Raw genomic sequence first — 20276 nt, 5'->3', positions numbered from 1 at the left:
CGCTGTGGCTAAATGTGTCAAATTTAAAACATGAAAGACAGGCAAGGATGCAGGGAAGGCAGCAGTGCTGTAGCCTGTAGGAAAACTGCTGCTTCATTGGGAGACAGAACCCACTCCTCTGTGTGCAAGTGAGCAGCAGGAAACCACCAGCAAGGGATCCCTGCATCGTGCAGCTCAACGTCCTGCAGGGAGGAGTTTCAGATGGAGATGAAAACCCAGCAGACAGATGTGCAGAAAAGCCAGGGGCTGTAACACACGCCTTTGCAAGAGTCCCATGCTGCTGTTATAGCCATCACTTCACACTTGTATGCAGTCTGTCCAGCTCTGCTGATGCACAGAATGTTGTTGGTTTTTTTTAATAAAGGATTCCACCTCCATGGTCATTTTATTCATGGCACCTGAACGATGAAATCTCTCTTGGCTTCCACCCTTTTGAGGCCAAGGAAACAAAGCAGCTCTGGTACGTTTTAAAAAGCTTATCAAAAGATGCAAAGGACTCCACCCAAGGTTAGCAGATGGAGTGTGCACGTAAAGCATTGTTTGTCTGCCTCTAACTCAAGGACTAAAGGAAGGGTTTCGTTTCAAAGCCCTTCTGATAGGCCAGCAGTCACTCTAAGGTCACTGGCTTGCAATACAAATTGTATAAAACTGCCCTTGTGCCATTGAAAAGCTTCCCCCATTATTTTCTCCTCGTGACAAGGAGGGGAATTGTAGCCTGTCTATGAAACATGATGTGACTCCAACTAACAGCGTGTGCCCGCCTCCTACCTCATGCATATTTTCTTCCTAGATGTTTTTGGCTTCTAACAGTCACCTGCCTTTACTGACGTGATGAACAAAGTCTGTTATTTTACAGATACTGCCTTGCATTTATCACTCCTTACTTTAAAGCCATTCCCTATGGTAACCACATTAGCATCCTACTTACTCCAGGCTCCTTCCATAACCAAAGCTGAGATTTCAAATGGCATCAGCTGTGCTCTGCACATAAATCTCTATTTAAACTGAACTTCAGAGAAAGCTAAAGGCACCAGATTCCTTATCTACATACTTCAGTTTATGACAATGTGTGATAAATTTGGACACCACTTAAGGTGGTGTGCATTCAAATCATATTAAAAGCACCAAGATGCATGCTTACACTGTCACAAGTCCATTATTACCCACCCAACTGCTTCACTCTTTACAAACCATTCTTCCCACTGCTTATTTGCACTCCAATCTGCAAAGGCTTAGGAACAAGCTTAGCACAAACTATATGCTTTCCCAATAAACACCTAAATTTTTCTATGATTACAGCTTAGATTATAAACTTGCACGGGCGACTGGTTTTGTGCAACACCCTGCTCAGAAATACAGCATCAGAAATCACTGGGGGAACCAGTAGTAGCCAAAGTTTTTAGAAGTTTCTCCTGTGCTGTTTTCTGACTTATGCCTCAGTGCCTTTCCTCCTTCTCCCTGAGGAAAAGTGTAATTAGCTCGATTTCACAAACAAAGCATAAGCTAAAATAAAACGTTACTCATAGGACACACAGGGAATAAGTGGTAAAGTTGGAAATGAAACCCAGGAGCCCTGCCTGCCCGTTCCCTGCTCTAATTTACACAGAGCAGGAGGAGAACAAGCCTGCCCACCTGGACATTCACATGATGGGGAAATGCTACTGTAAAAATACCACTAATGGCTATTTCAGAAGGCAGGTCTGGAATTACAGATGGAGTGGAAATTTTCTTGCTTTTGCTGAAATGGACTTCAAAGCTCCTGCATTTCTTTCATATCATAAAAGCTCCAAGAGCAAAAATTCAGGATTAATTGTGAAAAGGGTTTCTTCTCAAATAGTCAGAATCACTGGTTTGAAAGCACCATTTCTCTCCATCTCATCAACTCCCCTGTTGTAAAAAGGATTGTGCTGGCTTCAAAAGAGTCCCAGCATCAGATCAGTGCTGAAAACCTGGAATTATGGTGGAGGTTTCTGCTCTGGAGCTATCAGTTTCAGCATACATTCACTTGTTCCTGGAAGAAGAGTTTCCCACCTCACCTGTGTCAAACAGAGCTTGGAGAACAGAGATGTCTCAACCATTGCCTTCCAGAGGACAGAAGGAAAAAAATACATCTAAATACATAGATGAAAAACCTCAAGCAGCAGCGTGCAAAGCATTTTCCAAAATGTCATGTGAATTGCAACCATATGTAGAAACATATTGGGGGAGAGAAATTCAGGATGTGTTTCTGTGTGCAGCATTGTAAGTTAACACCCTGAACTATCAGCTCTGTGCGTCAGGTCTCTCCTACAAGCTCTGATAAAAACCTTTTGCTTTTCATGCCTGACTGCTCCTGAAACAATATATATTTTTCTTCCCTAGGATTTTGCATGCACAGAATTAGAACATCGAAGCTTGGACTGACAGCCCTCTATAAATGTGACTATGACTATTCCAGTCTGGATTTGGAAAACAGCTGATTGCACCAGGTTCCTCAACAGGTTTTTGAATGCCACAGGGTACATTGAACGGAATGTTCCCTTTTAACGATGAGCAAAAAGAGAAGGGCTGCTTGAAAGGACAATGTGAAGGTTCTGGGGACACTGCTTTATACCCAGTTATTTTAATGAATGAGGGAAACAAAGGATGTTTATTGAATTTCTGTCGGGTAGCCACAGATGACAGCTTAAAGAAAGGCAAAGTGTGTACCTGTGAATGTGTGTTGTGAGCACAAGAACTAGGACTTCCTATTAACCCCATTATCCTAAAGGATACAAGTGGAACACATCTTTAAGAATGAAGCTGCATGAAATTAGAGTTTGAGGAAGGGCAACAAAACCTCTGTGTGGGCTGTTCTGCCTCAGCCTTACTGCACAGACACAGATTTTTAGCCTTGCTTCCCATCTGTGTCTTTGAGTTTGCAAATTGATTTGAGCCATTTTGGTCAAATGTGACGGAGGGACAGGAGGCAGATAACAAAACCACCGCAGATCTCGTAAACAGGTAAATAAATACAAGGCATGCAGTCAGTGTCCTGAGATAAGGAAGATTAGAGCATTTTGTTAGAAAGGAAGCCATAAACATCCCATGCCTAGAAAGGCTTTCATCAGTTCTGTTATTTTTTGGGTGCTGAAGTCAGTTTATCACGATGAATACACCCATGCAAAGCCATGATTTAATGCTCTTGGGATGCAAGGCCCTCTGCATTAAAGGTGTGGGGCATGGCCATGAGGAAACCTGAGTGACAGTGGGGGAAAAGAAGAGTGCAAACTAGGAGCAAAGTTGTATTAGAGCATATTTCATAACCACATCATTACTCTGTAATTAGCCAACAACCGCAGTGCATTTACACAAGGCATTTGTTTTAGCCTTTTTGAAATTGCCACTAATTTGTTTAACTGGAAATGCACCAAGCAAGTAGCAATAATTACAACATAAATATGATGTAGTTAGATATCTGGAGTTTAATAGCTCTTCATTAAGAGTAATATCCAAGGCTGTTATGTTGTCATGAAGTTAACCTCCCTGTCATAGGAATAGGCATTATTTACACATTTGGAAACAAAACTGGAGTAATGACAGCGTAATTACATTCAAGAAACCTCTGTTACAACAGTCAATGAAAGGAAGTGACCACAAAGATATAAAGACTGTTTGAATCATTCACCCTGTCAAAGATGCAGAAACTTTGACGTAGTATGAAACTGCACAGAGCCCACATAGCAGAGCTGTGCCTCTCGCTTCAGGAGAATGAAACTATGGGAAAAGTATCACCAAGTTTTCATTCTCTTTCAAGTTTTAAACAAAGACTTCAACACTGCTGCCTGCACCGCTGTTTTGGAAGCAGTGCCTCCTCTGTATGTTCAGTTTGGTTCTACGCATGCAGGTTTCCCAGTGTGCTCAATAGGCAAACATCTTCTCTTGCACACTGCATCAAACACAGGTGCAATGATACACTCAGGGAGCAACCACTGCACCACAGCAAATTCCAACCACCAAACTTGGCAAATTCCAATCTCTCTCTCTCAAGTTTCAGTACAATTAAGACCAGAACAGCTTAAACCTGCAAGCTCTCACAGTGCTGGTGGATGCTCCACAGCATTAACATGTTGTGTGTTGCCACCTGCTCTTCTGAAGATGCTGAAATCCTATCTGACTCTTACAGCAAAACCACGCTGCCAGCCTTCACAGAGCAACCAGATGGAGGCTGGTTTTTCCAGACTGGCATGAAGTTCAGGCTACCTCTCACTCACTCAGTGCACACCAAGAAAAGCAGTCAGAACTCCCACTCTGGCCCAAGACCTCCCTGCCCAGCCTCCTGTTGAGCCCAGCTATTCATTAATTACCACCTGCAACCACAGAGACAACTGAAAGCAGAGCATACCAGGCAGCTAACAGGACACCCTGTGGTACCAGAGATAAGAAACATCAGAAAAGCCTCAGAAAGTCAGTTCAGAAGGAAGAAATAGCAGAGGCAGGACTCTGTAATCACAACTTCCCTTTCAGTACAAAGGTTGTAATTCAATTTCAGAGTTCTGCTCCAGTGCATCTCTTATGATGTTAGCAGAGAATCTCTCAACAGAATTAAGGAATCGTATCAATCAGGAGACAGACACTTTACATAGAGAGAAAGCAAGAGAAAGACAGTTTATATATGTGTGTCTGCACTGCATTCCAATCTAATTACTTATAATTATAAGGTAGTGAGATGTGAAACGCTAATTGAAAACTTTGGATGCTTACATCTCAGTCTGAGAAGAATTTGTGTGCCCATCTGGTTAATAGGAAAGGGATTTTATTTTCTAGATCATTGATTTATCATCATCAAGGGCCCAGATACACAGTTCTGTAAGTCAGCTTCAGGAATATGTTTTTTTCCATTACGTTTATACTGTCTGAAATTGCCTCCAGCGCTGCGAATGTTAAAATTGACTGGATTCAATTTAGTGAGATCGCCTTCTTGCTCTGTCAGGGGTTATTTATCTCACTTAGCTTCTGTAGTAGAAGTTTCTGTTGTGTTTTTGCTTTGTTTTAATAGAGGTCCACATAATTATTCCTTTTTTATCATTACTAAAAACCAATGGCAGTGATGGCATTGGATGGCAGCTTTTGTAGAAGCACACTGATTCTTGCCAAGTAGGATCCCTGTAATCACAAGCAAGGCTGTCATTTTATTATTGCCTATGCAAGAATGAATCCCATTTAGCATCCTGAAATTCCTTCCCCATCTAGTGCCAAGGTCCATAGGGTACTACAGAACATTACATGAATTAAGAGCTACATCCATCACATCTCACATCAAGTTCACTTAGTGTGTGGGCTCAAGAGAACTTGTAGAAGAGAGACTGCTTACAGAAGAGGAGAGAGAACGCTCTAGAGAAGCCAGCCTTGACTTCTAGAAAGCCTTAGAATTATTATTACCAGTTTTGGAAATTCCTTGTTATTCTTTCCTAGGAGAAAGCACGTTACATGGGAAAACAGGGAACACAAGACTGAGTGCATGGAAGATGGCCAGCGTAACTTCCAGCTTGCCAAAGGAATAGTTGAACAATGCAACAGTGGCATGTAGTATTAATATAATATCACATAAATGATAAGGTCTTGTACTTCAGCATCTGTCCCAGACCAAGGACAAATGGGTAAAACTTTGCATCTTGCAGTGTAAAAAGATGCACTGTGTTTAATCTTCCTGGGCCTCCATCCCACACCTGCCATACTCTACAGCTTTTAGAAGCCAATGTGTGATAAGTGCTGTCGCAGTATTAGTGCTAACAGCATGGATGGAAGTACAAATACAACTCTGCCCAGCAAGAGCACAGTGAAAACATCTAGTGCTCAGACACTGCACAAGCAAGAACATTTGAACCAAGCCAAACTCCTCAAACTGAGATACACTGAAGGCCACAGTAGTTGAGAAAACCTCCTTAGTACTTCCAACGATTTATTTACTCAGTAGCTCCAAGAAGAACAGCAATCATTCACCCTTCTGCCCCCCTCCAGGCACTAACACACCTTTTCATTCCTTCACTGAATATGTTACCCAATAAGCAGGTTTGGATTTGACTTCTGAAGGGCTGCAGTTTCAGAACAAGGAGTATGGAAGATGCATACAGTCACAAGCTTCACCTTCACGAAACACAGCATCGAAGGGCCACTTTTTGTAAAGGACAGCTCTCCTCTGGTGTAACTGTGCATCTATTTCTGCTACAATCTCTCTCTACTTCCTCTCCTTTTCCACACAATCACTCTGAGGAAATATTATTCTGTGGGGCCAGTGGGCATCTCCCCTCTGAAAAATTCATCTTACATAAAAAGAAAGAAGCTTAGGCTAATGTGCTGAATACCTTGTGATAAGTACGCTGCCCTCAGGTTTCGTTTGAAAACTTCCATTTAACTAGCATCCCAAAATCAGCTTGCAGCATTTGCAAAATGATTCAGAAGTGAACAAGCCTCCGGCCGCGCTCAGGTTCTGTTCTAAGTGAAATCCCTGAATCTGTTAAAGGGCATCAAAGGATTTTGGTCCAGATAAAAATAAATGGCTTGCTTTCTGGGAATTCACAAAGGGGACGGAATATAAGCTCTGTCTACAGCAGGGGTATTGGACATGCATCCTCCTTTTCCAAAACAGTCTGGAAGCAACTTGGCTGCTGCTGCTGAGATAAGACTTGGCTGCTGTCCTCCTTCTGCACATCCTGGTTTCCTTTGGCAGCAAATTGCAACAACACGCAAGGAGGAAAGGAATACGAGGCACAGTGCATATACCTGCTCTGCAGTCCAGATGTGGCCAGGAGTGTCCACGAGGACCCAGACTTTATTGCACACTGCCCACCTCACCACTGAAAGTGGAAGCTTATGTATTTTTCACTGAAAGTCTACTTTTCCCCACTATCAACACAAATAAGTACATGCATGAAGCTATTTTGACAAAAGCCTTTCCTTTGGGTACAAACACATTTCCTCTGTTTAGCAGAATGCCAAAATGACGACTTGAGAAATGTAACTTCCACAAACACTCTGGCACTGCCTTCCCATTGCTTTCTCTTTTGTCACTGGTAGACAGAAGGCCCACTCTCCATCAGAGACGACCTGGTTTAGGTGAGGTGACTCAGAGCAGATAGCAGCATTTTCCACAAGCTATTCAATGTGCAATGAGGCTGACAGCAACTTCTTCCTCCCCTACCGAGCCATTCTCCTACATCTCTCATTTCCCTCACCTCCCACAAACACAACCAGTTACATCCTTACCTGCCCTCTTGCTACTGCAACCCCTGCATGAATTTGCTATTTGATTTTTTTTTTTTCCAGCAGGGGCCCTGTGAAAGCAAAGATTGGCTTCCTGCAGAGGAGAGAAAACCAGTCTATAAACACTAGGCTGGTGGAAATCAAATTTGCTATTATGGTTCTTGAAATAAAGACCTTTTCTCTTTATCATCAGTTCCTGTACAGGCCTTTCTTCCCAGCTGGGCTTACAGCACTGAGGACACTGATCTCTCAATGAGCACACACGAAATTCAGACATTTATAGCCATCCAAACCAATCTAGGGGAATGCAGTGAAGAAATGCTCTCACACTTGCAGCAGAGCTATTAAACTTCTCCCCTTGCTGCCAGCAGCCAGCCAACCCCAGGCATGTGTTCATGCACTGACAGGGCTACAAGAGAGAGCACAAGCTCAGGAATGATGCTAAGATGTATTAATTCATCTTTACTCTTTGGCTATATTCATGATTTTATGGGAGCCTTCTAGTTATTCATTTGCAACTTCCTATAATAATCATGCTTTCAAACCAGTCTAGAAGCCATTATAATCATAAAGCCAGGTATCCAAATGGAACCAGGACTTCCCAGGCACAGAGGTGAGGCTTATCAGCTGTAATTCCCTGGGCCTTCATTTCTCTTTTTCTTGGAAAGGAGCATGATGTTTCCCTTTCTCCAGTCACCAGGGACTTCACCTGACATCCTTGTCTTTTCAAATATGATGAAGAGTAAAGAACTCATTGAGCATCTCTCAGTCTTCATTTCTGTTGAAGCCAGTTCTCCCTTCCCATGTATCAGATGAGGTACACTCCCTTTGATCATCTCTTCTGACCATCATACCTACAGAATCCCCCTCTTGCTACTTTTCACATCCTTCACCAAGTTTAGTTCTATGCACACCTTGGCTTTCCTGATCCTGAAGCATGTCCAAATGACATCCCTGCATTCTTCCCAGGCCACACAGCCCTGCTTCTACTGACTGTACTTCTCCTTTTCCCTCAGTTTCTCTCAAATGTCAGCCTTTAAATCTGAGCATGTAATTAAAGCATTGAGCTTCAATTTGCAAGACCTCCACTCTGCTCCTAGTTCTGCCAGTGACCCCAGGCAATCCATCTCATTTTTCTCTGCCTTAATTCTCTATCTTAAATGAAGGAGTAACAGCTGCTTTTAGCAGAAGGAATTCTAATGGGAAAAAAAAGGAAGCTATATCAGTCAGTACTTCAGCTTTGCTCAAATATGGTACTGATGCAGAACACGGTGGCACACTGACAACTAACCCATATCTAAATGCTTTAGAAAAACTGCCACGCATCTCCCTCCCTAAAAACCCCATTATGAGGTATTTGTCTGCTTGCAGACATCCCTTTCATTTTAATTTTTTTTTTTTTAATGGGACCAACCACGTTCAAATAGCACAGAAAGAGAAGATGGGAAAAGGACGAGTTCTCCCAAGAGAATTTGAGCATTTAACTTTAAAAAGTCTAGGATGATGCTTATGAGAGATAACATTACAGTCCCTACAGCCTGAAGCTAATGCTGAGAGGCAGAATAAACTGGATGTGGACATAGCTCATGTAAAGGTGTCACTGCAAATACAGCAATCACAGTAGAGAAACTGAAAATGCCACAGTGTAATCTAATGAAGAGTGACTACAGGTACAGACAGCCTTGTTTCCTAGAGGAAGCTCATTCCAATACAATCCAACTCTAATGAACTGAGGGCATAGGACACCAGCATCATATGGCAGCAACAAACAACTGTTGCCTACTTTTCTGCAATTAGCCTCAGAACCAATTGCTAAATGCCACTTTTGCTCAGGTAACTACAGGCAATGCAGCACGATGGTAGCCTTCTGCTTATGTTCATCAGCTTGAAAGCATGTACATGTGTTTAATGTGCATCTACAACTGCATGTCTACGTGTCAACTGTGCAGATTCCTGGTATGTCAGTCAACAAACACATAAACCAATGTCTCTGATGCACATTCAAACGCAGGGCACGTGTTTGAATTTCTACCTTTGCAGGTCTCTCCCCTGTGGAAGCACATCCAGGTAAGAACATGTATGGAGATAGGCATGTCTGAGAGCTTATGTGACAGGCATAGATATTCCCCAGGTACCTCCATCAAGACGTGTGGATGTGGGAGTGTAAAAGCTGTGGTGAGTCCTTGGAAAAGCAATGCTACCCAGCTGCTGCTGCAAGCTGCCTTGTGATGTCAAGTAATAAAGCAATCAGCCTTCATACCAAGGAAGAGCAAGGAGTTTTTAGAATGATTGCACCTCTCTCTAACAAATTCCCTCTGATACATCCTTTTCTTCTACTACAAAATTAGCACGGGCCTAGAGAGCTTATTAGCATGGGCTCTTAACTTCATTGGTAATGTGCTCACATCTCAATACTGCAACAGGAAGCCAGGAAAAGGCATGAAAGGTGAAAATCTATATGCAGAGAAGCTTCAAGAATTAATGAGCAAGGCTTGATTAAAAAACAAACAACCCTCCCCACCCACCAGCCCCTTGGGAACTGTTTGTCTGCTGGGTACAGATGATTTTGTAATCCATTTGGTAACAGTAATACCTCTTACCTATAAGATAGTACAAAGGTAGCTTAAATCTTGATGTTTAATATGAGAGATCCAAAAATCCACACAGGAGTGCAATGAGAACACGATACAGCAAGATGGAAAAATGTGCTCCCACTTCACAGTGAGAAATAGGAAACATGCAATGGTTTGCTCCCAAAGCATCACACACATCATTGTCCATTGGGGGTAAGACAGCCCATGCTCCTTCACAGCAATGTTGGAAGGAAAGCTGTATTTCTAGAGAGGCTTTTAAGAGATGCCTGAGAAAGAGTGGTTCCTGACTTGAACCAGGTTAACAGGTGGGTAATACACGAACCCATTTACTAAATGCCACTTGAAAATCACAGGCAGCATTTATAAGTCATAATTGACTTTTACAGCTTGAATAACGGAGGTCACTGTGTTAGTGCAACAAGAAAATGAATGTATGTTGGAGTGAAAGACAGAAGGGAAGTAATTACAAAGTATAGATTAAATAACCATCAGATAACAAGCATAACAACAACAACCAGGGTGAAGATAGAGGAGAAGCAATTTATAAATGGATTGCAGCAGGGTTCTGAGAAACTGCTGGTCTCAGATGCTAGGCCCTTTTTTTTTTTGATCCTTGAGTGAAAATTTGAAAGAGTAAGCTATTCCTCCCCTTTTCATGCTGATATCCTACTTCCCATGGTATCAGCTTGCAGCTTGTGCAGCCTAGAGGGTTATTAAGTTTGAACCTGATTATATTAACACACAGTTCTTAACTCTTGCAGAAACAGGAAGCCACAAAGCTCCAGCAAATAAGAGGGATCACAGCCCAATCCTACAAAGCCCTGAATCCTGGCAAAGTCTCACCTAAGGCTTGGAATTATCAGTGCTTCTGCAGTTCAGCTTGCAGGAGTTAAAAACCAACAAAAAAATACACTCCTGCTCCCTCTCAAACAAATCAAACCACCCCAAATATCCCAAAACAAAGCAAAAACGTGGCATGGGAGGCCTAAATAAAGATACACATCTTATTTTTTCCACTCCTGTTAAACCACTGAGTCCAACCTGGATTAATAACATGCTGAACTTAACCAGAACCAGAGGGCTGTTCTGTCACCTGTAACACTGACAGCAGCCAGGTGCTTCCACACCACATGAAGCCATCACCAGAACTTGTGAGTGAACATCGCTCCTCCTGTGAGGAAACGTGGCAGCAAAGAAACAGCACTGACCTCAACTTCTATTTGTTAGAAATAGTGTGCAAACATACATTGAATGACGACCCTGATGTTCCAGGGTAAGGATGACAAACCAGATGGTGTAACACAGCTCATACCCAACCAGAATTTGAGTCAATGGTGAAGTGACACTGACCTGCACTCAGAAGAAAGTCTTTTGTTCTTCTCAACTGCAAATTCACATCTGCTGGTGGACGTGCAGCTGACACCCAGACTGACTGGTGGTTGCTCTAAGGAGTGCAGGAACAGAAGCTGAGGAAAGAAGAAAAAGAGTCACCAAGAACTTATTGGAAGTGAGAGATGTGTAATCTGTGTATTGGAGAGCGATGAAATGCACCACTTTCCACAGCCACCTCTGAAGTTACCATTATGAGACCAAAGGAAATCACACAGTAGCACAACTGACCCAAAGTGGGAACAAGGAATGAGCCTCACAGGCACGTGAATGTCCCTGGAAGGCAAGGAACATCACCATGCATACTAACATAGAAGGCTGTCAGTCAGCTACTTTGTGCCACAAAGGAAAGAGACACAAAAAAGGTTCTACAAACACGTGTTTGAAGAATCCTTCAGTTCCTGTGAATACAGGAGAAAATACCACTGTTCAGCTCATCATTTCATTGCACCAGATGGCTCTGCTCTACAAGACCTGCAGAATTTTGCTGTTTTTTCTCCCTTTAGAAAACACGAATGTAACATGGGCTCAGCATCCATATTTGCTCATATACTTGCACAGCTTATGCATAAACACAGCACAGGGAAAGTGTAAGAAACAAGACTCACTTCTGCCCGTTCACAGCCCAAGGGAAGGAACAGGACAAGTCCATCTCACAGGACACAGATTTTGCCTTTCAGTGCAATAAGGGGCAGCATTGCCTTACAAAGTGAATTGCAACACAGACCCAAATACACGTTCCTCTGGAGGCAATACTCCTGCTGTATGCAGCTCACAGCTGTGTTGGATCATCCTTGTCCTCTGTTGCTCTGTTCATTAATCAACGGCTCTGAATGCGAATGAGTTCAGAAGGAGCTAGGTGAAACGCATGGCAATTTGCTCACAGCTTGATAATTATGCATTTTTCAAAATAAATTAAAGCCAGAGCTAACAGCAGCACACTGTTTTCAGAAGTCCTCCTTATACAAAGAAATTAATTGGAAAGAACATTGATTGGAGGGGCTGCTGAATTCCAGCGTGGAATTTATTTCCCTGTTGTTCTCAAGCAGCTCCTGTACAGCTTTACCAAACAGAACCTCTCACCCCTGCTCAAACTGGGAGATGAAAGACAGCACAAAAAGCCTTCACTCATTGGAAACCAACTGGAGAACCCCCATCGCCCCTCATAATAAAGCAGCATCTGGGAGGGAAAAGGATCACAGCCTCCAGTGAGTCTTCATTGGTTCTGTGCTACCAAAAGAGGTTCTAAGATGAACTAAAAGAAGAATGCATATGGCAGTGAAGTTTTACAAGAAAAAATGCTTCAAAAATCACCTCCTTCTTCCTGAGACACACATCAGGGTCTCTCTGAATGAGAAACCCACCACTCAGGGATTCCAGTCCAAGCACACAGACAACTTGCCACTCAATCCAAGGTAAGGCAAACAGGTAACCTCATAGATTCCCAGGCCATAAGACACCACAAAACACACCTCATGAGGACCCTGATTTAAGAGCTTCCTTCCCACTGAGCATGCTGCACATCCCATGCTAACTCACAGCAAAATCAGGGCTGTCTTCCAAGCTATTGCTACTGCAGATTACAGAAAGTGGTTGTTCTCTCCCAGAACCAATTTGGGGCTGCTTCTCATCCTCCCCCCCATAGCCCTGCTCACCCTACCAGCCTGCACGTGCTTGAAAGGGCAGCTCTGCATAACAAATTGAGTACATGTCATCAAATATTTTAGGAGATGAGATTCGTTTTAATTTGTTGTTCTCAATTCCTCCCCTACTCTTCATATAACCCAGAGCAGCATGCATTTCTTAACCAGTGCTTTCCAGATCTCATGCCAGCACACCGAGGCAACACATGCATGCAGGTAGAAGATGGAATCCACAAGAGAATTACACCTACTTACACTCATCTCATAACATTTGTTTGACTACACCAAGAATTAGGTGGCAAGGAAATAACAGCTATTTTCTTGCTAAGAGTGGAGCACTGGAGCACTCAGAAAAGACCAAGATGATGGTCCATCTCCAGCAAAAGCTGTTGCTGCAAAAGCCAAGATCTCAAGGTTAATAATCCACTTGCACTGAGGCATATGAAACAAAAGGCTAAAACATGATTTCATTCTTACAGTTGCCCAAATTTGTACACCTGCAACTCCTGCTGATGACAGCAAATCCAGTTTCCATGGGACCTGCAAATCCCTATAACCAGGTTTTGAGTTTTCACTTTTCATATCCATCTTCAGATTTAATCTGTCCAGACATCATTGTTGTGTCTGCAAAAATACCAATCCAAGTAACAGCAAGTCTTCTTTACTTCAATGCCAAGGTGAAAAAGATTTTATTCTGTTCCAGTCAAAAATTCTTCTGTTGGCCAAACCAGGATACACTTGTGTTAATTACTCCTGAGATCCCTATGAGCCACATTCAGGGAAGAAAGGATGAATTAGCATGATGAGAACAGCTGGAGCCCACTTTTGATCTCCTAAGCAAGATATCTTCATAATAAAATGAAAATGAAGCCAATCCAAATCAGCCAAAACCAGAAGCCACACACTGAAGCACCATCTGTATTAACTCTTCCTACAGTTACCTTATGAATAACAAAAGGAAAGTCACCATGGCAGTTGGACAGGATACAGAGTGCAGCAGCATTGGGCCGAAAGGGTTTTCTGCTCGGCTGTGCACCGTTCCTTTAAGCATGATATATTCCTGTGTGCTACAGAGCAATACTGCAAGGATAGCAATGAGTTCCAGAGAGGTTCTGCAGCCCCCTGAATGTCAGCCAAAGCATGGCGTTAACCATGGCAGCTCATCAACATTAACTATTCACACCAAGGCTGTGCTCACATCGGGGGCAAAACCCTGCTGACCTCAATGACAGGATGACAATAAATGCCACAGGAACTGTTTACAACTCTGAACTCGTCCACTGCTGACCACACAGCCCCCTCCATCACTGACAACATCATTTCTCTTCTACAGCAGGCCATATAAAGCCCTTATGCACTCCCACACCTTCAATCAGTTCTTTGACACAACGTACTTAATTGCTTATCCATTCACTCATCAACACTGCTCATCACTCCTCAGATGGATGAGGAAGCCTCTCCTTGGGGTCACCATGAGCCCAACTGAATGACTGATCTAATGGCTCACACAGACATGAGCTACCATGAAACTGACCATCTCAAAGCCACCTACCTCCAAGGGAAAAAACACAACAAGGTGTCCAAGGAAATACTGAGTGGGGAAAACAACACCAAGCACTGTGCAGGCTGTGTATTAATGCTGATGAAACACAAAGCTGCTTAAAGTCAGTTGAGCACCACAGGCAGTGAAGGTCCAGGCTGTACTAACAGAAACATGCCAATATTTTTAGTGCTTCTAGTTCAAAGTTAAGGGGTTTTGCTCTGGGTTGTTTCCTTTCCTGTTGTTGTTTGGTTTTTATTATTTTTTTACATTTGTTCTGCTCCCATTTTCTCCAAGGGAGCAGATGAGGACATGTGGAAAACCTCTTTTCCTCCTCTTTCTTCCTCTGCACCAGACAGACTGCATCAATTTGTAGGCAGGGTACAATGCAGCCTGTAGGACTTTCTATTCATTCCCCAATTAACTTGTTTCAGTTGTGCCAACTTGGATTCTGCTGCTAAAGAAGTGAAGAAAACTAAACTGGTGTTCTCCCCAAAAAATGGCCTCAGATCTTCTGAAAATACAAAGAACACCTAAGCACTATTTACCTGTAACTGAATATTCTGCTTTGAGACAGAAGGTCCTTGCACACGGATAAGAGGACAACCACCATCACCTTTCCTAACCTGTAACAATGAACAAGTTGGGGTTTTTTTGGGCTTACGTGTTGCTGTGCATGTGCTGTTTTTTCCCACAGGACGTGCTGCCTGAGCTTGGTTCTCACTCTATGATAGACCACAAAACCAACATTATCACAAGTCACAGAATGGCCTGGGTTGAAAAGGAGCACGATGCTCATCCAGCTCCAACCCCTGCTGTGTGCAGGTCACCAACCAGCAGCCCAGGCTGCCCAGAGCCACATCCAGCCTGGCCTTGAATGCCTGCAGGGATGGGGCATCCACAGCCTCTGTGCAACCTGTTCCAGTGCCTCACCACCCTGTGAATGAAAATCTTCCTTCTAATATCCAGCCTAAACCTCTCCTGTCTCAGTTTAAACCCATTCCCCTTTGTCCTATCAATTATCTCCCTCACTGCACCAGTGTGTAATTGGCTACAGCTTTGGGAAATGCACCCAGCCCTCACATTTGTGGTGGCTTTTTGTTGTTTCTTTCTTTTCCTCCTTTTTAATATTTACAGCCTTTCGGAATCATTTCATAATTTGGCTGCTGCTTTCATTGCTGTGCCAAGAAGGCAGGGAAGTAACATACTAACTTTTATTTATGGATCTGAAGCAGAAGTCATATACCTAAAATATACCTTCATTTTGAAAGCAGTTGCATCTTTTTCAAGGAAGTTCCTAAGATTTACACTTGCTACATTTAACATGGCTATTAAGCAGATGACAAAGTGGAGCTGGTGATTGGCAAAAGTCAGGTTTCTCATTCCTCACCTCTTTGTGATTCCCTGCAGCAAATGGAACTGATTGTCAGCAGCCTTTCGTTCACAGATTTGGAACATCACTGCAGCATGGAGCAGCTGCCATGGACAAACTCACTGCTGGCCCAGCATAAGATGAAAAGGACAGAAGAGCTGCTCCTTTTGCCTCACTGCTCCTTTTGAAAATCCTCAGTTACGTTTTCTGAAGAGTTTCTACCTTCTAAAGGGCATTTCTACCTCCACTCCTGCAAAATAGTGTTATTGTGGAAAGGCACCTGAATCACACAGTGGTTTGGGTTGGAAGGCAGCTTTAAGATCATCTACTTCCAACTGCTCTGCTGTAAGCAAATCCTGTGCTCTAGACACTCAACAAGAAAACTGAGGTTCTACTCCTGGAAGTGATGCACATTTGAGGCCATTCTTATCCTCAACTGCTCCACATAATTGTAGTTCAGCATTTGTTTTTGGTTTTTTTTTTATCTGCAATATTTATCTTATTAATATCTGCACCTGTTTCAAGAAATCAACCTCCTCGCTTCACCCATTCCCATACATAGACCATACAGCTCCTAGAAATACAGCCACCTCAGCATGAAGGCACTTCTTACCTCTTCAGAAGCAAAGGAACAAAGCAACTGCTGGACATAAAGGCAAGAGGAAAGGTGCTGAACAACACAAGTAACTCCATACCAGCAAACCTCACACTGGGGTCAGAAAAACACTCAACAGAAAGACAGCCATCAAGTTCAGCAAGGACCGCACTACAATTGTGAGCATCCCAGCCCTTCAAAACCACCATTCGTGTGAGTGTGAATGGACACAGCTGCAGAGCACAGCCAGAGCAGAAGGGTCAGCATGCCTGAGCCACATCTCATCCTGTGAAAGGCCCTCAGTGCCCCCCAGCAACAGGCAGGTTGCTCAGTGCCACGTCAGGGAAGCACCCCAAGGCTTGCAGCTCATGCAGGTCTCGCTTCATGAGCTCCTCAGGGCTGCCGTGCTGCAAAGACAGGCAGAACATCAGTGATTTTGTTGTGTGGCTTTTTTATTTGTAATTCATTTAAACAGCAGAGCTGGGTGGGACCGGGGAGGCAGCAGCCAATTAAGGAACCATCAAACTTCTCCTAAAAGCCTCCCTCAACAATGCTCCCCCCTCCTGCCTCCAGCCAACATGGTAATTGTGTCTAATTTCTAAATTTTCATGCAGTTGCAGCATTTGCCTCCTCCTAATGAGATGTAAATGTGTTGCCAGTTTGTGGATTTGTTTAATTGCAGGGTAGCTAAACTGTGATTGGCCAGAAGGTTCATTTTTAAATTTATTTATTTAGCACACATGCAAGGCATTTTAAAGATTCTTTGCTCCGGCTAAGAGAAGGAGGGGGAATATCTTCTATATTCCTGTTACGTTCAGGATTCTGTTGCAAAGAAACCATCTGGTTTTCCAAGTGTTTGCTACACAACTTAAAAGCCTCCTACTGCATTCTACGTGTCTGATGGAACGCTGAATCCCTCCTGTTTGATTCAGGTTCAAAGCATGACTCTAACCCAAGCACCTTTGGAACTCCAGAGGCACAAGGAACACGAAGCATTTTGAATGGCTTCACTACACAACAGCACCAATTCTCTGAGCTTCATCTCACCCACCTCCCACAAAGGCATTTAAAACACAGACTCAAGTCCTACTCTGTGCAAAAACAGAGTCATCACTGTCTAGTCGAACTCCTAACTCTTGTCCAACTCTTCCTTGAAGCTCCACCAAAGCTTCAAGGAAAAACAAACTGATTCTGGCACCTTTAAGTAACTGTCACTGCAGGCTTTGCCCAGATAGAGGAGAGCTGTTAGTTACTAAGCTGGATCTTTTCAAGTAGCTCAGACCAGTTCACAGCAGTAAATGCAAAAGCAGTTTAGCTGCATAGCTGTGTAGCCAAAACCCATTTGCCCTGCACCACCTACTGAGGATGACAACATATAAGAGGTCTGGTTTCACTTGCAGACATTAGATATTTTAGCACAGCACCTAAAAAAAACCCAATTCCAATCACCATCACCCGAAAACATCCAGAAGCCCTAAAGAAAACAAGTCTCAGGGTCCCTTCTCCATTCTGTTGTCTTACAGGGATGCCTAAGGATACATCTTGTCATCAGAGTACAACTGCTGTAGGATCTCAGTACATTTAAACCTTATTCCTCGTGGCTGGAAGACGCAAACAACGACCTTGGAGCAAACCCAGCACACTTTGCTTCACAGCAAATCTAAGAGGCAACACAAGCATCTGAGCATCAGTGGAAAAAACACTGCTGTGCAACTGGTGGTGTCCTTTGTGCAGGTCATTTTACATACCCTAGAGAAGTGAAGATGATTCTGGCTCTATTTGCCTGCCATTTCCCCATGAACAGATACCTACAAAGGTAATCAGCCTGTCCTAGGGCCAAGGGCGTCCCTTCTCTCAACCACTGTCAGTAACGGCCAATAACACCCGCTAAAACAGTAAGGGGAAGTGACAGCAGGGAAATAATTTAGCCTTTAAATGACATGTTATCCAGTTAAAAGCCATTTACCTTCTGCTGCTCGGTGTGTCATTGCTCATTTTAGTTTTGAAGTGACATCTCCCCAAGTGCCATTAACATGCCAGCAGTGAAAGGGAATTTATAGAGTGTGCACCCTGTTGAATTATAGCCTGGGTGGCTGTGGCAAAGGAAAGTACTTTCTGAACTCTATTTATTCTACAGTCCCATCCCATGTGATTCAGAGCATCCAGAAGGAGAAGCATCAAGCAACTCCATCACCTTCTCCCCATAGCACAGTATGAACCCATAACTTGATTCCAACAGGAATTTTCTGGAAGGATCTCTCATCATTTGATGTTGCACAGCCCTGATTTTAAGTTTCTCTTTCTAGAGAAAGAATGGGGATATTCTACAACACCGGCAGGCAAACACTGCCAAGAGGATGATAGCAACAAATGCAGCTGTCCTGGGAGGAGCCCAAAGGATTACTGTGTAAAACTAAGAGAAGTTTTGTGCAAGAGCACAACCCAAAAATGAAGAGCCTTTCTCCAGGACAAGACTCCTGCAGCTGCAAAAGCATTATGTGAAACCTGATGTCCACAAAGCACGTGAATGACAGAGCTCAGCCCATAGATACCTCCTTCCTTTGACTAATCGAATATGAGAAGACACCCAGGAGTCCCAGCCCCCTCTTCTCATCATCCAAGCTAACCGTAAATAGCAGCAGATTTCAAGCTATTGGGCAAACTGTCACTTCACACCAAGGTAAAGATAAAAGCCACCATTAATCACGTGCCAAGGAACTGCAATAAAAGCCCACGTTGCTTTCAAAGCCAGAATCACTGATATTATCCATATCAATATCTTGAAGTTCCAATTTCACACAGCAGAAAGACACAGCGAAGGCCCAAACTGCCCCCCCAGGCAATGCCCACACACCGCCTGCTAGGAGAAGGGCAAAGAGGCACCGAGAAAACTTGCAGCTGCCCTTTCCTCAGATGGCTGAGACGAATTTGCAACAGTTTAAAGTGAATCATCACGAACAACAGAAAAACAAGACTTATGCTAACGAGAGGACAAAGCGAAAGCTTTGCAAATGCGCTGCTGATGAGAAACCGGCATCCACCTCTGCTTTGGGCCGTTACCTCTGTGCGGCACCCACACACCGCGAGGCCCCAGAAGGGAAAGGCGGCTCCACCTCAAGGAGGAGCACACAAAGACCCGAAGCAACCAAGGAGCCCGAAAGCACGCAGCTGAGAGAAACCCCCCAACGCTCAGCAGCATACCTGCACCCTTCCATCGAACATGGTTGCTCCTTCATCTGCCGCTGCCCGCTTTCCTCGCCCAGCTCTGCAGCTACCACAGCTCCTTCACCACAGCGTGGCCATTTCACACGTGGCGCACAGCAGCGCAGGGTGTGCGCATGCGCGGAGTGCTGCTGCGCATGCGCAAAGCCGCGAGCGCGGAGCGCGTGGCGGCCGTTTCAATGCTTTGTAGTGCAAAGCTTTGCTCCCGGGAGCTGCGGTGTTGTTTGTGCATCCCGAAGGGCAGTGATCCTCACCGGTCTGGGAAGGACAAGGCTTTTGGGAAAATAAATGTTTGCATCTTCTTGAGTTTTGGGGGTGGCTTTCGTTTGTTTGTTTGTTTGTTTGTTTGTTGCAAATGGAGATGTGTTGTAGAGCAGCTCCTCTCTGCCTTTGTTTTCTCTCAGAAATTATCACCTTTGGGGATAGGGTGATAGCACTGAAATGTAGCTGGGTCAGCCATTGGAGGACCCTGTTAAGAGCACTGGGCTGTTGGGGTCAGGTTCTGCTGGTGGATGTGGTGTGAGGTGTGCACAGCCTGTGGTCGTTTTTGGGAAGCAGTGTGGTTTGTGTCACTGCTAGCAGAGCTCATCAGGCTGTGCGGTGGGACAGATGCGCCCTCAGACCAGACTGAGGCACTGTGCTTTGCTCCTTGGGCTTTGTGCAGCAGTGTGATTGAGTGTGGAGTGCTGTTTTTTGCTTT

General features: G+C 43.9%; 1 long non-coding RNA gene across 1 annotated transcript; it reads right to left on the bottom strand.

Annotated features, from left to right (window-relative positions):
- Nucleotides 1-10: 10 nt before the first annotated feature.
- LOC125703667 (uncharacterized) lies at nucleotides 11-19648 on the bottom strand. The gene is made up of 3 exons (XR_007380917.1): nucleotides 19556-19648; nucleotides 11166-11281; nucleotides 11-398 (listed from the first exon to the last, which is right to left on the bottom strand). It is a non-coding gene; the product is annotated as an uncharacterized LOC125703667 (long non-coding RNA).
- Nucleotides 19649-20276: the final 628 nt, after the last annotated feature.

The sequence above is a fragment of the Lagopus muta genome, chromosome 22 (genome assembly GCF_023343835.1).
Source record: "Lagopus muta isolate bLagMut1 chromosome 22, bLagMut1 primary, whole genome shotgun sequence".
Taxonomy (NCBI): Eukaryota; Metazoa; Chordata; class Aves; order Galliformes; family Phasianidae; genus Lagopus; species Lagopus muta.
The sequence above is the reverse complement of the archived record's forward strand: the minus strand, read 5'-3'. Positions and strand labels throughout refer to the sequence as shown.